The 15,275-nt window shown below is 40.6% G+C and overlaps 1 pseudogene; it reads left to right on the top strand.

The window, feature by feature from the left end:
* The first annotated feature begins 552 nt into the window (after nt 1-552).
* LOC143651351 (cytoskeleton-associated protein 2 pseudogene) lies at nt 553-14,217 on the top strand (annotated as a pseudogene).
* The last annotated feature ends 1,058 nt before the right edge of the window (nt 14,218-15,275 follow it).

The raw sequence follows: 15,275 nt of genomic DNA, 5'->3' as shown, positions 1-15,275 counted from the left end.
CCATGCTGCAATGAACCTTCTTATACTCCTTGTGCACATGCACATTTCTCTAGAATATACGACTAGAAGTGGAATTGCTGGCTCCTGGGGCATGTGCACCCTCTACTCTGTAAGATATTACCACATTGCTTTCCACAGTTTATACCACTCTGTCCTCCACCCAGTGGGATGTGAGTGGAAGCACCTGCACATCCTTGCTATGGTGGTGCTGTGGGTGCTTCGCATAGATCCCCCTTACCAGATGGTTCCACCCGGGTCTCAGATGCAACGTTCCTTGGCCATGGGAATCTCCCATTGTTGTTTCACTGCATGATTTCAGGCTCAAAGGAGGCCTCCACTCATCTTTGCTGTTTTGAATTGAGTCCAAAGGTTGGAAAGAGAAGACAGAACCAAGAGAAGGAAGCCACCATCACTCTCCCCTCTCCTTTTGGTCCTTCCAAACTCCAGGAAAAGGAAGATGTGGGGAGAGGGCTCACCTTCAAGGGGAGCGGGGAGGAACGAGAGGAAGGAAGAGAAGAGCAAAAGGATTCTTCAAAGAGGAGAGTGGGGGGAATGCGTGCTGCAAAGCCTCTCTGCGGGGCAGGTGGGCTAGAGGGCAGGAGCTGGGCAAGCGTCCCTTGGCAGATGAAAAGGAAACGGAGACCCCTATATCATCCCCTGCCAAGAAAAGGCTGTTCTCTCTCCATCACCCACTCACCCACTCCCTCCAGACCCTTGTCTTTCTCTATCACAGTGACTCCCTGATTCCATTCCCTCACCTCATTTGTTCACTGTATCCCCAGTTGCAGAGAGAATTACCAAGGGCCCATTTGTTGGATATTTGTTGAATGAGTCAATGGATGAATATCACTTGATAAACACAGAGGATATTTAACAGGGGGCAGGAGGCTTTATAGAAGTTGCAAATGTATCATTCTTTCCCAGCTCATTACCAAACCCTGCACTTTACACTCACCACATGCAGGCACATCCAAATAGAAAATCACAGCCCCATTTCCCATAAACAAACTTAGTTTCTCTTTCTTTTTCTCTTTCTCTTCCTGCTCTCGGGGCCCTGTCTCCAGCTACCTCTCTGCAATCCTTGACACCATGGGACAGCACCTGCCCACCCACTTGTCTGGCTGGGGATCCGGGCCACACCCCTTCCTCTGTTTGTGTTCTGTGCATGCTCTGGGCAGCCTTCTCATCGTGACAGCAGCCCCTGTAAAACCCTCGGGTTCCACCCTTGCCTCTCTGCAGCCGACAGCGGGACCTCATCCTCAGATGGAAACTCACCCCACCTGGCTTATCCCTGGTGTTCCCTGTTCCTCCTCATGGTCATCCTCATCTCCCACTTCCTTCACCCCACCCCCCAGTCACGTACACACTAAAGACCCACTGACATCTGTCTTCAGCTGTGTATTCCAACATTTTATATCCCAGCCCCCTTACCACCTTTCCCTTCCTCACAGTGCTGGCACCTCCTCTGGGCAGGGCTTGCTGATTCAGAGCCCCTTTCATTCTGGACCCTTGACCTAGGATACTATGCAAAAAAGGATGGTCCCCAAAGATGACCACGCCCTCATCGCCAACACCTGTGAATATGTTACTTTATGTGACAAAGGGGGCTTTGCAGATGTGATCAAGTTAGGGATCTTGAGATGGAGACACTATGTTGGGTTATCAGGTGGGGCCAGTGGAATCACAAAGGGCCTTATGAAGGAAAGAGGGTGGCAGGAGGGTTAGAGAAGGAGATGTGAGCACAAAAGCAGAAGTCAGAGAAAGAGTTTGAAGATTCTATGCTACTGGGTCTGATGGTGGGTGAAGGGGCCATGAGTGGGCAGCCTCTAGCAGATGGGAAAGGCAAGGAAATAGCTGGTCCCCCAGAGCCTCCAGGTGCAATGCAGACCTGCAGACCCCTTGATTTTAGCCCTACTTTGGACTTCTGACTCCAGAACTATGAGATAATAAATTCAGATTGTTTTAGGCCACTAAGTCTCTGGTAATTCATTACAGCAGCCATAGAAAATACAGGCATTAATTTGTATAAATCCAGTAGTTGTGCAGTGCACAGCCTGAGCATCTGTGCATAGCATCCCTGTTTGCTGGCCATGCAGAGATGCCCTCCTTGTTTGCAATCTGTCTGTGACTAAAGGATAATAGTGCCCATGGACATTTGTCTTAGTTGAGGCTCCCCTAGAAGCAGATTCTGAGGCAGGAATTGAATCAAGTAGTTGAATTGGGAGGTGATGCCAGGAAACAGTGGTAAGAGAGTGGGAAAGTGAGAGAGGGAAGAGAAGGCAGCTAAGAAAATGTGTATTATCACTCAGGTTACTAAGTGGGCAGTTACCCATGATTCAGTCCCACTGGGGAACTCCAGGAGCCAATGCAAACCATTCCTGAATGCTATTCCACCAGAATGAAAGGGCCCTGGGGTATTTATACATCTACTTCCCTCAGTGATGGGTGGAGGGCTGCTCAGGGTGGTGGGGATTGTTCAGGTCCCTGGACAGAACCACCCTCATGCTTTGGAGAACAGCCTCAGGCAGGCATGAGTTCTAACCACAGAGCACAGGTAGAGAGGGGGTGGCAGGGCCAGTCAACAGTGCAGTCACATCCCCACCCCCATCCCCTGCAGGGGGCAGTGTCCATGTCCTTGACCTCCATAGCTCCTGACTGCAGTAGAAGTGTGGACCTCGGGTTCTAAATTCCAGTGCCTCCATTTATTACCTGTGAGAGCTTAGGCCTATTACTTTGTACTTTTTAACTTTTTTTTTGTAAATTAATCTTTTTTTATTAATTAAAAAAAAAAGAAATTAACACAACATTTAGAAATCATTCCATTCTACATATGCACTCAGTAATTCTTAGTATCATCACATAGATGTATGATCATCATTTCTTAGTACATTTGCATCGATTTAGGAAAAGAACTAGCAAAACAGAAAAAGATATAGAATGTTAATATAGAGAAGAAAATTAAAATAATAATAATAATAAAAATATATATATATAAAAAAAGGAAAAAGAAAAAACAAAAACAAAAGATACAAACAAACAAACAACTATAGTTCAGGTGCAGCTTCATTCAGTGTTTTAACATAGTTACATTACAATTAGGTATTATTGTGCTGTCCATTTTTCAGTTTTTGTATCTAGTCCTGTTGCACAGTCTGTATCCCTTCAGCTCCAATTACCCATTATCTTACCCTGTTTCTAACTCCTGCTGGTCTCTGTTACCAATGATATATTTCAAGTTGATTCTCGAATGTCGGTTCACATCAGTGGGACCATACAGTATTTGTCCTTTAGTTTTTGGCTAGACTCACTCAGCATAATGTTCTCTAGGTCCATCCATGTTATTACATGCTTCATAAGTTTAGTCTGTCTTAAAGCTGCATAATATTCCATCGTAGGTATACACCACAGTTTGTTTAGCCACTCGTCTGTGGATGGACATTTTGGCTGTTTCCATCTCTTTGCAATTGAAAATAATGCTGCTATAAACACTGGTGGGCAAATGTCTGTCTGTGTCTCTGCCCTTAAGTCCTTTGAGTAGATACCCAGCAGTGGTACTGCTGGGTCGTAATCCATTCTGCCAGTCTATGTGTTTTGATTGGGGAATTCAGTCCATTAACTTTTAGTGTTATTACTGTTTGGATAATATTTTCCTCTACCATTTTGGCTTTTGTATTATATATATCATATCTGGTATTCCTTCTTTCTACACTTTACTCCATACCTCTCTCTTCTATCTTTTCATATCTGACTCTAGTGCTCCCTTTAGTATTTCTTGCAGAGCTGGTCTCTTGGTCACAAATTCTCTCAGTGACTTTTTGTCTGAGAATGTTTTAATTTCTCCTTCATTTTTGAAGGACAATTTTGCTGGATATAGAAGTCTTGGTTGGCAGTTTTTCTCTTTTAGTAATTTAAATATATCATCCCACTGTCTTCTAGCTTCCATGGTTTCTGCTGAGAAATCTACACATAGTCTTGTTGGGTTTCCCTTGTATGTGACATTGTTTTTCTCTTGCTGCTTTCAAGATCCTCTCTTTCTCTTTGACCTCTGACATTCTAACTAGTAAGTGTCTTGGAGAACGCCTATTTGGGTCTATTCTCTTTGGGGTGCGCTGCACTTCTTGGATCTGTAATTTTAGGTCTTTCATAAGAGTTGGGAAATTTTCAGTGATAATTTATTCCATTAGTTTTTCTCCTCCTTTTCCATTCTCTTCTCCTTCTGGGACACCCACAACACGTATATTTGTGTGCTTCATATTGTCATTCAGTTCTCTGATCCCCTGCTCAAGTTTTTCCATTCTTTTCCCTATAGTTTCTGTTTCTTTTTGGAATTCAGATGTTCCATCCTCCAGTTCACTAATTGTAGCTTCTGTCTCTTTAAATCTTCCATTGTAGGTATCCATTGTTTTTTCCATCTTTTCTACTTTGTCCTTCACTCCCATAAGTTCTGTGATTTGTTTTTTCAGATTCTCTATTTCTTCTTTTTGTTCATCCCACGTCTTCTTCATGTCCTCCCTCAATTTATTGATTTGGTTTTTGAAGAGTTTTTCCATTTCTGTTCGTATATTCAGCATTAGTTGTCTCAGCTCCTGTATCTCATTTGAACTATTGGTTTGTTCCTCTGACTGGGCCATATCTTCAATTTTCCGAGCGTGATCCATTATTTTCTGCTGGTGTCTGGGCATTTGATCAGATTTCCCTGGGTGTGGGACCCGGCTGGTTGAAAGGTTTTTCTGTGAAATCTCTGGGCTCTGTTTTTCTTTTCCTGCCCAGTAGGTGGCGCTCGTGGTGCTCGTCTGTCTGCGGGTCCCACCAGTAAAAGATGCTGTGCCTCCTTTAACTTGCCAATCCAAATCTCGCAGTTGGCCCGGGAAACCGCGTGTGGAGGGGGGGGTCACCAGCCACCATGGCTTAGGGGAGTGCCGGTCCAAATTGCCCAGCCGGCCTGAGATGCCAAGCGTGGCAGGAGGGCCCCACTATCCAATGTTCCCAGTTGGACCGGGAAGCCACGTGTGTGGAAGGGACCCCGGTCGCCAGCCGCCCCAGCCTGGGGAAGCACGCGCCCCTCGGGTATCTCACCGCAGTGGATTCTCCCTGCCCGTTCAGCTGTTCCAGAATGGGGTACGCTGTCTTTTTGGTCTCTGTCATGGCTCTGGGAGCTGTTTTGTATTGTTTCTGTTTCTTTAGTTGCTGTTCTGGAGGAGGAACTAAGATCCATGCGTCTTACTAAGCCGCCATCTTCCGGAAGTCACTTTTTAACTTTTTATTTTGAAATCATTTTAGATTTATAAAAAAGTTGTACAAATATTATAGAGAGTCTTCATGTACCTTCAGTCAGTGTCTCCTAAGGTTATCATCATACATAACATGCTTATCTAAACCAGGAAATTAATACTGGCACAAAATCAAGTAATTAAACTACAGCTCTTACACACATTTCACTAATTTCTCCACTTATGTCCTCTTTCTGTAACCAGGATCTAATCCAAGATCCCACATTGCATTTAGTTATTGTATTTCCTTACTCCAGTCTGTGCTAGTTCTTCAGTCTCTCATTGTCTTTCATAAATTTGACATATTTGATGAGTACTGTTTAATTCTGTTAAGAATGTATCTCAATTTGAGTTTCTCTAGTGTTTTATCATGATGAGATTGAGGTAAGGAGTGGAATTGTGCCATTCTCAGTGCATCACATTACAAGATAAGGTGGTTTATACCAGGTTTATCCATTACAAAGTTATTTTTATAATAAGTACATTAAATGTAAATGATCTAAATGCATCAATTAAAACCCAGAGATTGTCAGAGTGCATAAAATAACAAGACCCAACTATATACTGTTAATAAGGAACTCATTTCAAACATAATGACATATGTAGGTTGGAAGTCAAAGGTAGGAAAAAGATGTACTATGCAAAAGTTAGTCAAAAGAAATCAGGAATGGCTATATTAATATTGGATAAAATAGACCTCAGAACAAAGAAAGTTACCAGAAATAAAGGGGAACGTTATATAATGTGAAAGGATCAATCCACCAAGAAAACATAACCATCCTAAATGGGTATGCTCCAAAAATCAGAGTTCCAAACTATATGAAGCAAAAACTGATGGAACTGAAGGAAGAAATAAGTTCTCAATTACACATGAATACCTTCAAAACCTTACTCTCAACAATTGATAGAAAAACAAAAAGCTGGTTCTTTGAAAAGGTCAATAAAATTTATAAACTCTACCAAGTCTGACAGAGGGAAAAAAAGAGACAGAGAAAATACAATGTACCAATATATATACATATAAAACAAAAATGAAACAGCACATCCTAAAGTCCCTGCAAATTTTGATATATTAAATTTCATTTTAATTTAGTGCAATGTGCTAAAAGAGAATCTTATAGCACTAAATGCTTAAATTAGAAAAGAGGAAAGGTCTCTACTCAATAATCTAAGTTTCTTTTCAAGAAAAAAATTTTAAAAAAGAAAGTAAAATAAAGCCAAATCACAGAAGAAAGAAAATAATAAAGATAAGAGTAGAAGTCAATTAAATTGAAAACAAGAAAACAGTAGAGAAAAATCAATGAAATGGGAAGCTGGTTCTTCAAAAATAAAAGAATAAATTTATGAACTTCTAGCAAGATGAAGAAGATAAGAAGAGAAAATATCAGGAATGAAACAAAGGATATTGCTACAGTTCTTGCTGTCATTAAAAGAATAATAAGAGAGGAAAAAAGGATAATAAGAGAATACTATGGACAACTTAAATGCTGATCAATTTGACAATTTAGAAGAAATTCCTCAAAAACCACAAACTACCAAAATTCAACCAAGATGAAATGAATAATGTGAATGCTCCTAGTACACTGAATCTAGCAATGTATAAAAACATTATACACCATGACCAAGTGGAACTGATGCAAGATGGTTCAGCATTCAAAAATGAATCAACATAAATCTGCAATATCAATGGATTAAAAAATAAAAAGCATATGATAATGTCAATTGATGCAGAATACTCATTTGGAAAAATGTAAAACCCATCCATGATTACAAACTCTCAGTAATTTAGGAAGTGAGGCAAACTACCTCAACTTGATAAAAAGCATTTACAAAACCTATAACTACATTATACCTAGGGGTGAAAGACTGAATATTTTCCACTTAATAACAGGAACAGAGCGAAGATTTACTCTCTCACCACTCTTATTCAACATCGTACTGGCAATTCCAGTCAATACAAAGAAAAACAATAAATCAAATGCGTGGATAGGAAGAAATAAAACTATCCTTAATTTGCAGATGACTTGATGGTATACATAGAAAATCCCAAGAAATCAACCAAACAACTACAAGCACAAAGAAGGGAGTTTACTAAGGTCACAATAAACAAGATGAACAAGTAAAAATGAATTGCATTTTTACATACTGACATTGAACATGCAGAACCCGGGTTTTAAAACACAATAGCACATATGATCACTCAAAAAAGTGAAGAAAAAATATATATATTCTTTAGAATTCTTCCATCGAGGCCTCGGTTCATCATCCTCACTGTCTTCTTGAGCCCCCACCCCAGAAGCCCCCAGTGCCCCACTTTGTGGTATGGGGGGGTCAGGGCAACACTGATGCTCTCAGACGCCAAACAACCTCTCTGGCGCTCACCTGTGCACTTTGTAAGCTGCTTGTTGTGGACACCCGTAACTTCCTGCTTGATGGCTGCTGCTTCTGGATGCAGGACCAGGCTCAGTCTCTGTACGGAGCAAGCCAGAAGCGCTGCAGTGTTAAGGCCTCAGGAAGCCACCCTGAACCACTGATGTACAGGAAGTTGGTGGATAAATGCCACAGCTTCTTCACCCCTCAGCCCCAACAACTCTAAGGTGTGTGTCTTGCCCTGAATCCCAAAGCCCCCCAACAGAATCATGTTCGTTTCCCACAGCAGTAACTTACTTGATGCTACACCCCATGTTGCCTTCCTTCTGTGCCCTATCTCACTTCTCCCCCCTGACTGGTGCTTCCTGGGAAGCAGAAACTACTTGCAGTTGGATTCTTTTCTCAGAATTTGCTTTTGGGGAGAAGCAAAATCAAGAGCAGTGGCCATTGCTGGTTAATCTGTCAAATGCATTGTGTTCAATGAAAGGAGCCAGACCCTAAAGTCTTCACTCTGTATGATTCCATTTACATGACATTCTGGAAAGGTTAAAACTATAGAGATGGATACTAGGATTAAGAGAGGGGCAGAGATTTATACGATCTGAAGAGAAACCAGAGTATAATAATGAAAGGCTAATACCCACAATTTGATGAGTCACATCTCTGTGGAAATAATGTAATCAAGTTTCCAACCTACATTATTGAATATGGATTAAAAGAAAAGGTTGCTTACACAAGATTGATTAGGATTAAAAAAAACATGGCTTTTCTAGGGTACATAAATCCTTTCAAACTGGCACAAGGTGTATATACACTAAGCTATTAAGGATGGTTATCATAGAGGTTAAGAGAAGAGGCAGAAATTATGGGAACTGTTGACTTCACATTTTTACTAACAAGGGTGGCTGACTTTTAGAATCAGAATAAATGATAAAGACAGAATAGGAAGGGCTAAACTTCCCTATCACCCAAAGTCCTCACTTGGCAACTTCTTGGTTATGGTGCTATGTAGTGACTCCATGATAACCACTGGCTTCTCTTGCAACATACATTAAAGTGCTTGAGGCAGCCTGCCTAGCAGCCTTGGCTGTGGGAAACCCAGGCAGGTAAACCAGGGACAGATCTGCTCCAGTCTGGATGGCTATGAGCATCCTGGCTATGCTCTGGGACATGCAGCTGCCCCCAAGTCAGAGGACCCAATCTGCATTCAGAGAGAAAACAAGACAAGAACTCAAGGAACTTCTATTAGAAAGGAAAACACCTTTTGTGTAAAAATAGGAAATCAGATATTATCCAGTAGAGATCAGAGAATGATGGCTGCTGAACTCCAGGTCCAAGAAGAGACAAAATTTATGAAACCCCAAACAAAATGACTGATAGTGCCAGTATACCTATTAAATTATCATAAAAATCATTTAATGATGGAAAAAATGTATTCCTTCAAAACCTTCTAATTAACCATTGCAACTATAGCAATTGATACATGTAATTTCGAGGATAATAGTCAAACTCTTCTTACTAATTAAAGATGATCTATAATTGTAAAATGATATAGCTTTCACACAGTGTGTGATGTGTAAACCTTGTGTCTCATGATCCTTTTATCAACAGATGAGTAAAACATACAGAATACAAATGAATAATAGGGGGAACAAATATTAAATATATTAGAGTGAAATGTTAGTGCTCCATGAAAGGGAGGGGTAGGGGTATGGTATGTATGAATTTTTTCTGTTGTCTTTTTCTTTTTCTGAATTGATGCAAGTGTTCTAAGAAATGATCATGATGATGAATATGCAACTATGTGATATTGTGAATGATTGATTATATATGTAGAATGGAATAGTCATATGTTAAGAATGTTTTTGTTTGTTAGTTGTTATATTTAAAAAAAATTAATTTAAAAAGATGATCTATATAATATAATATTCAGCCAGGCATTTCACTCAAAAAAAAAAGAAAGAAAAATGACTATAGTAAAATTAGGCATGTTAATGCCTAAGAAACCTGTGCTTAGATCTTATCATGGCTAAATTATTCAGTCTCCAGCTGACTCATTTAGAAAACCTTTACAAGTCAAAGGTTAGAGCTCTACAACAGCAACAAAAAACCTTTCAACTTCTCTAAAGCCCCAGGGCCCCAGTCTATAAGCACCAGCAGTGTAATATAGTGAAAACTGATAGATCCTCAAATATAAATCTTGCCATTAAATTTGTGAGCACTCCATCTATGATGGTTTGAAGCTGTCTGTACTCCAGAAAAGATCATGTTCTTAAAACTAATCCATTCCTGTGTGTGTAAACCTATTATAGGTGGAACCTTTTGATTAAGTTATTTCAATTGAGATGTGACCCACTTCAAAGTGGGCCTTAATCCTCTTACTGGAGTCCCTTATAAGAGGATAAAAAAACAAAGAGACAATATAGAAAAAAGCCCCTGAGAAGCTATGGAAGAAGGACACACAGAAACTAAGACAGATTCTCTTTTAAGAAAGAAACCCACACAGAAACTCACAGAGGAAGCCACAGAATCTGGAAGCAATGAAATCTGGGAGAGAAAGGAGAGACCAGCAGGTGTGCCATATGCCTGCCCAAGTAACAGAGGAGCCCTGGATCACCAGCAGACTTTTTGCAGGCAGAAGATATCGTCCTGATGACACCTTGATGTGGGCATCTTCACAGCCTGAACTGTAAACTTGTAAGTTAATAAATTCCCATTGTAAAGCCAACCCATTTTGAGTATATTGCATTTTGTCAGCTTTAGCAAACTAAAACACCATCTCAGGCCAGAGAACCTTTGCTATCTCCTATTAAAAGTCACCACGATGATTCCCAGGACTGAGTAAAACAAGGCATCCATAGAACCTCTGCCAAAGTTATAATCCAGAAAGGGCCTCCTGGAAAAGAATTACTACAATTAAAAACAGTTTCATCTATTGTCAAAACCAGTTCTTCTCAAGACACAAAAAGAAAGTGAGGCATTATCAAGAAGCAGAGCTTCTGAGATTGTAACTAGGCCTCCTTCTTCTTCTATGACCAAAGTTATAGAACAGTAAAAAACATCAATCATGAAGACATACTAAAGCAAAAAGCAAACTGCAAGAAAGCCCAAAGAAACCAGAAAAGAGAATAGAACTCACCTGACTGGGTGGAAAACTAGCAAAAAAAGATTGCAGAAAAGGCCCCGTAGCTCAGTACTTACCCAGTTAGAGCTTGAAGAACAAACTGAAAACCAGTTGGGTGTTTCTAGATAATCACAGCAGAAGAAAAAGAGTATCTACTGAAAAGTAAATAACACATTTTCTGAGTAACTGAACCTGATTAATGAAGGATGTCCCCAAGGAAGAAATATTGGTCACACTCAATGACCTGATTAAAACTATCTCAGATGCTAAAAAATATATATATATATATATATTTGATAATTACCGGATGTGCCTCACGTGTCTTAAGCCAACCTCAAGTCCTGTTGAAAATGCTATTGCCATCTATGAGAAAGCCGTTCTGGCAAGGGAATCAGCCTTTTGAAGAGATGTGGCATGCAATTGTAGATATTCTAACAATGAAGAGTCAAGAAAATGTCACTTTGGAGAAAACATGGAGGAGGCTTGTGCAGCCATTGAACAAATCCAAACAGTCAACACTGAAGATATAAGTAACAATCTATAGCTAGAAAAACTGGAAATGGAAAAATAAGCATCACAGAAATGTGATATTTCAAGTTGTGAAAAAAACAGCAAGAGAAGAAAACAAAAGAGCCAACCAACGATGTTACACTCCTGGATAAAGAAGCCAGAGGGAGTTCCTTTAATTAGATATAATGTGTCTACTCTGCTTCTTTAGTCTCCTGGGCTGCTCAAGCATGAGATGGGTGAGGTTAAACAATGTGAATTTATTTGTTTACAGTTTTAAGGCTAAAAAAAATAGTCCAAAACAAGGCACAATCAAGGTGATGCTTTATTCCCAAAGACGGATGTTCTGGGGCTGGCAGCCAGTGATATTTTGTCCTTTGCTTGTCACACGGCAAGGCACATGGCAGCGTCTCCTGGCCTCTCCCTTCTCTCCCAAGTACTGTTGAATATTAGCTTCTTGCTCCTATGGCTTTTGCTCCATATGTCTGAGTTTCACTCCACTTATAAAGGACTCCAGTGATAGGATAAGACCGATAGTGATTGGGGCGGGTCACACCATAACTGAAGTAGGCTCATCACAGTCTTCCTTACACTGGGTTCATTCTCACAGGAATGAATTAAATTTAAGAACAGTTTTTTTTATCTGGGGTTCAAACAGCCCCAAACCAGCACATATGCTATACTTGCAAGTGTTAAAAAAGATGTACTTTGATAAAATGAACTCTACATTTAAAGGGTTTCAAACACCATTGAGATGTTAAGAGAACACTTCCAAATTGCCAGATATGTGAAAAGACATTACCTTGTGTGGCTTTATTGGAACAGTTGACAGAGTTGGGAAGTGAGACGGGGGTTTCTGGATGCCATCCTAACTCAGACACTGAGGACATGGAAGAGACACGAAGCTTCGACAAGAAGTGGGGTCCTTACTCCTGGGTTGTTGTTGTTGTGGTTGCAGCTGTGTATTTATTTTAGGTCTGGAGTTGACCCAGTACCCAAGTATTCTGATATTCAAGAAAGTGAGCTTCTTTACAAACTTCGCATTACAGTAAGAGTTGCCTTCTATGTGTCAGAAAACTAATCCTATGCTCTGGATCTCAAGAGATGGACTTTGCCTTTATGATAGGTAAATTTTGTCTGCTAGAATATCCTTGAATATCAACAGGTTTCATCATAATGTCAGTTAATTCTCCTTACTTTTAATGAGTTCTAAATTATAGAAAGATCATAAGTCAGCCATATAAGAACAGTACTGCTGCATCATGAGAAAATGAGGTGTTCTAGGTAATGTTTATTTTTCTATAAGAGAAGGTACCTTGTGGTAGGAAGGAAAAGGTATCAGTGTGGATATAAAAAATATTAAAGCTAAGCTGAGTGTGCAGTTTGAAAATATTTTGGACCCCAGAAAAGCCATGTTTTAATTCTGATTCTATCTTGTGGATGGAGGCAGCTGTTTCATTTAATTGTGATTCAATAATGTAGGTAGGGAACTTGATTAGATTATCTCCATGGAGATATGACATGCCTAATTGTGGGTATTAACTTTTGATTAGTGGAGATGTGACTCCACCTTCCAGGTGGGGCTTGATTAGATTACTAGATTCTTTAAAAGGGGAAACAGTTTGGAGAAACACCAGAAAGTACAGAGCCTACAGAAATGACAGAAGCATCAGAGCTGATACAGCAGAAATGACAGAGCCAATGGAAACTTCAGAGCAGAGCTGACACAGATGCCAGCACTTGGAGAACAGAGACATGGATGTTTGGAGAGGCTTGGAGCCTAAGCAGATGTCGCCATGAGATGTTAAGCAAGTCAGAAGCTGGAGAGAGCCAAGTGGTGCCAAGAGATGAAAGCCAGCCTCGGAGAAGGAACCCCCACAGGAACAGAGGCTGAAAGCATAGGAGCCCAAGGAAGGAACCAGCAGATGCCAGCCACGTTACTACCTTGCTGACAGAGGTGTTTCAGACCCATCGGTCTTCTGTGAATTAAGGTGTCTATGCTTGGGTGCCTTAGTTTGGGCTTCTTTCATAGGATTAGGACTATAAACTTGTAACTAAATAAATTCCCTTTTTAAAAGTCATTCCATTTCTGGTAGATTGCATTCTGGCAGTTTAATCTAATACAGGTTATTACAAATAGGAAGTGAATATAGAGAAAATTAAATGTTAACATCAGAGATGAATAAACTCTAGGCCCTGCAAACATGAACACTTAAAAAAGGCTCTAGGGTTGGGTAGACTGGCACACTCAACTGTAGAGCTGAGAGGTGAGGTTGAAAATAGAAGTAGAATTAATGGAGCAAAGATCTCCTAAATGAGGAGTTAGACACATGGATCGCCTCTCAATCTGCAAAGACAAGAGTGTATCTGTCCCAATCATCAACCGAGCTTTCCATGAGATAGGAAAGATAAGAGGTTTTGAACTTGTAGATGTGGGCATAGGAGAGTTTGGGGTAAGAAACATTGAAAGAAGTAGGAGCCCCGGTAAAGGCCTGTAGACTGAGCCCACATCCCTCTGCCTCTCCTCAGCAAACAATGTTGGGGTCCAGAATCACTACACCCAGGTCGGAGTCTGGAGTATGCTTTCGTGGAGATCTGAAGCTACTGAGAGCACTGGGAGGGTCCTCACCCAGTGAACACGCAGAGGAGCACTAGAGACACAGTCATTTCCCAGGCACACATAGCCCAGTGAGCTGATTCCTCCCAACCGGGTATAGGAATGGGTGACTGGGATGACCAGATACATGAGGACAGACTATTGCCTGAGAAGGAAGGAAGGAAACACACAGGCATCAGCAGTCTCTAGCTCTCTACAGAACAGGTCTTGGAGCTGACCCATTCTCTGCATCTTAAGTGTCCCCCTGACCCCCATCCCAGTATGACAATCAACATCCTCATCTTAAAGAGTTCCTGTCTTGGTCTCTACCTGTTCTTCCTGTTTTAGCCTTTCCCCATCTCACAGACACTGTTTTCTTAAATAAAAATTAATCTCTTTATCCTGGTGACAGCATTTACCCCACCCCCCACCCCCCACTCCTCTGGCCACCATTCACTTGCTACATTTAGGCTCTTCCTGCTTCCAGCTGATCTTCAAACATACTACTCGCAAATCCAATTCATAACCTTCGCCTTATCTGTCCTTTCATCCTGCAATTCTTGTTCCCTGGATGGTTCAGTGCTCAATTGTCCCCTCATAGAAAGGGACAATCCAAGATCCCCCTTTCCCAGAAGCATCACTCATGCCCTTCCCTGCTCATTCTTTTCCATTATTTCATCATCACATGACATCTTCTGTGCTGTGTTTAATTTCCCTGTTGAGTATCTTCCTCCTCCCATCTCCCATCTCCTCCATCAGCTCCACCAAGACAGGGACATCCTTTCTCTTCTTCGTTGTTCTATGCCCAGATCCAAGCTGTATTTTTTGGATAAATCATTTCCCTTCTTATAGTGATTATTCTGCCCTCTGTCTTACTTCCTCCCTTCCTCCTGTTCAAAGTGTCACTTCCTTCTTTCCTTCCCCATCACTACAATCCCCAGTTATCCCTCATTACGTTTAGAGGGAATGTCATTTCTGATAAAACTATTAATCCTGGGGATACCAGCAATTTCTGTGGGAGAGAACACCCTGCAGCTCCCCCGGTTTTCCTGTGAGGTGTGTCAGATTGGGCGGGAAAGGCATGTATGATCCAATGGTGATTTCTTCATGGTCAAAAAACTCAGTGCAGTACAAGGCAGAGAAATTCATCTGCATATGGAGTAGATGATTTTAATTTTTAACATTTCTTATTTTAGAATATACATATTAAATAATATACTCTCTGAGATCAGTTTAACTACATCCCAGAAAATGTATTCATTTTTTAATATTTTAATACTTATTTAGTTAAAAAAAGTTGCATTTACTTAGTAGTTGTGTCTATTAGGAAAAAAAAGTTGCTGATGTTTGAATGTCTCTTATGGCTAAACTTCATCTCCTTGTAAAGTGCAATACAATATTTATAATA

The sequence above is a fragment of the Tamandua tetradactyla genome, chromosome 12 (genome assembly GCF_023851605.1).
Source record: "Tamandua tetradactyla isolate mTamTet1 chromosome 12, mTamTet1.pri, whole genome shotgun sequence".
NCBI classification, from domain to species: Eukaryota; Metazoa; Chordata; class Mammalia; order Pilosa; family Myrmecophagidae; genus Tamandua; species Tamandua tetradactyla.
The sequence above is the reverse complement of the archived record's forward strand: the minus strand, read 5'-3'. Positions and strand labels throughout refer to the sequence as shown.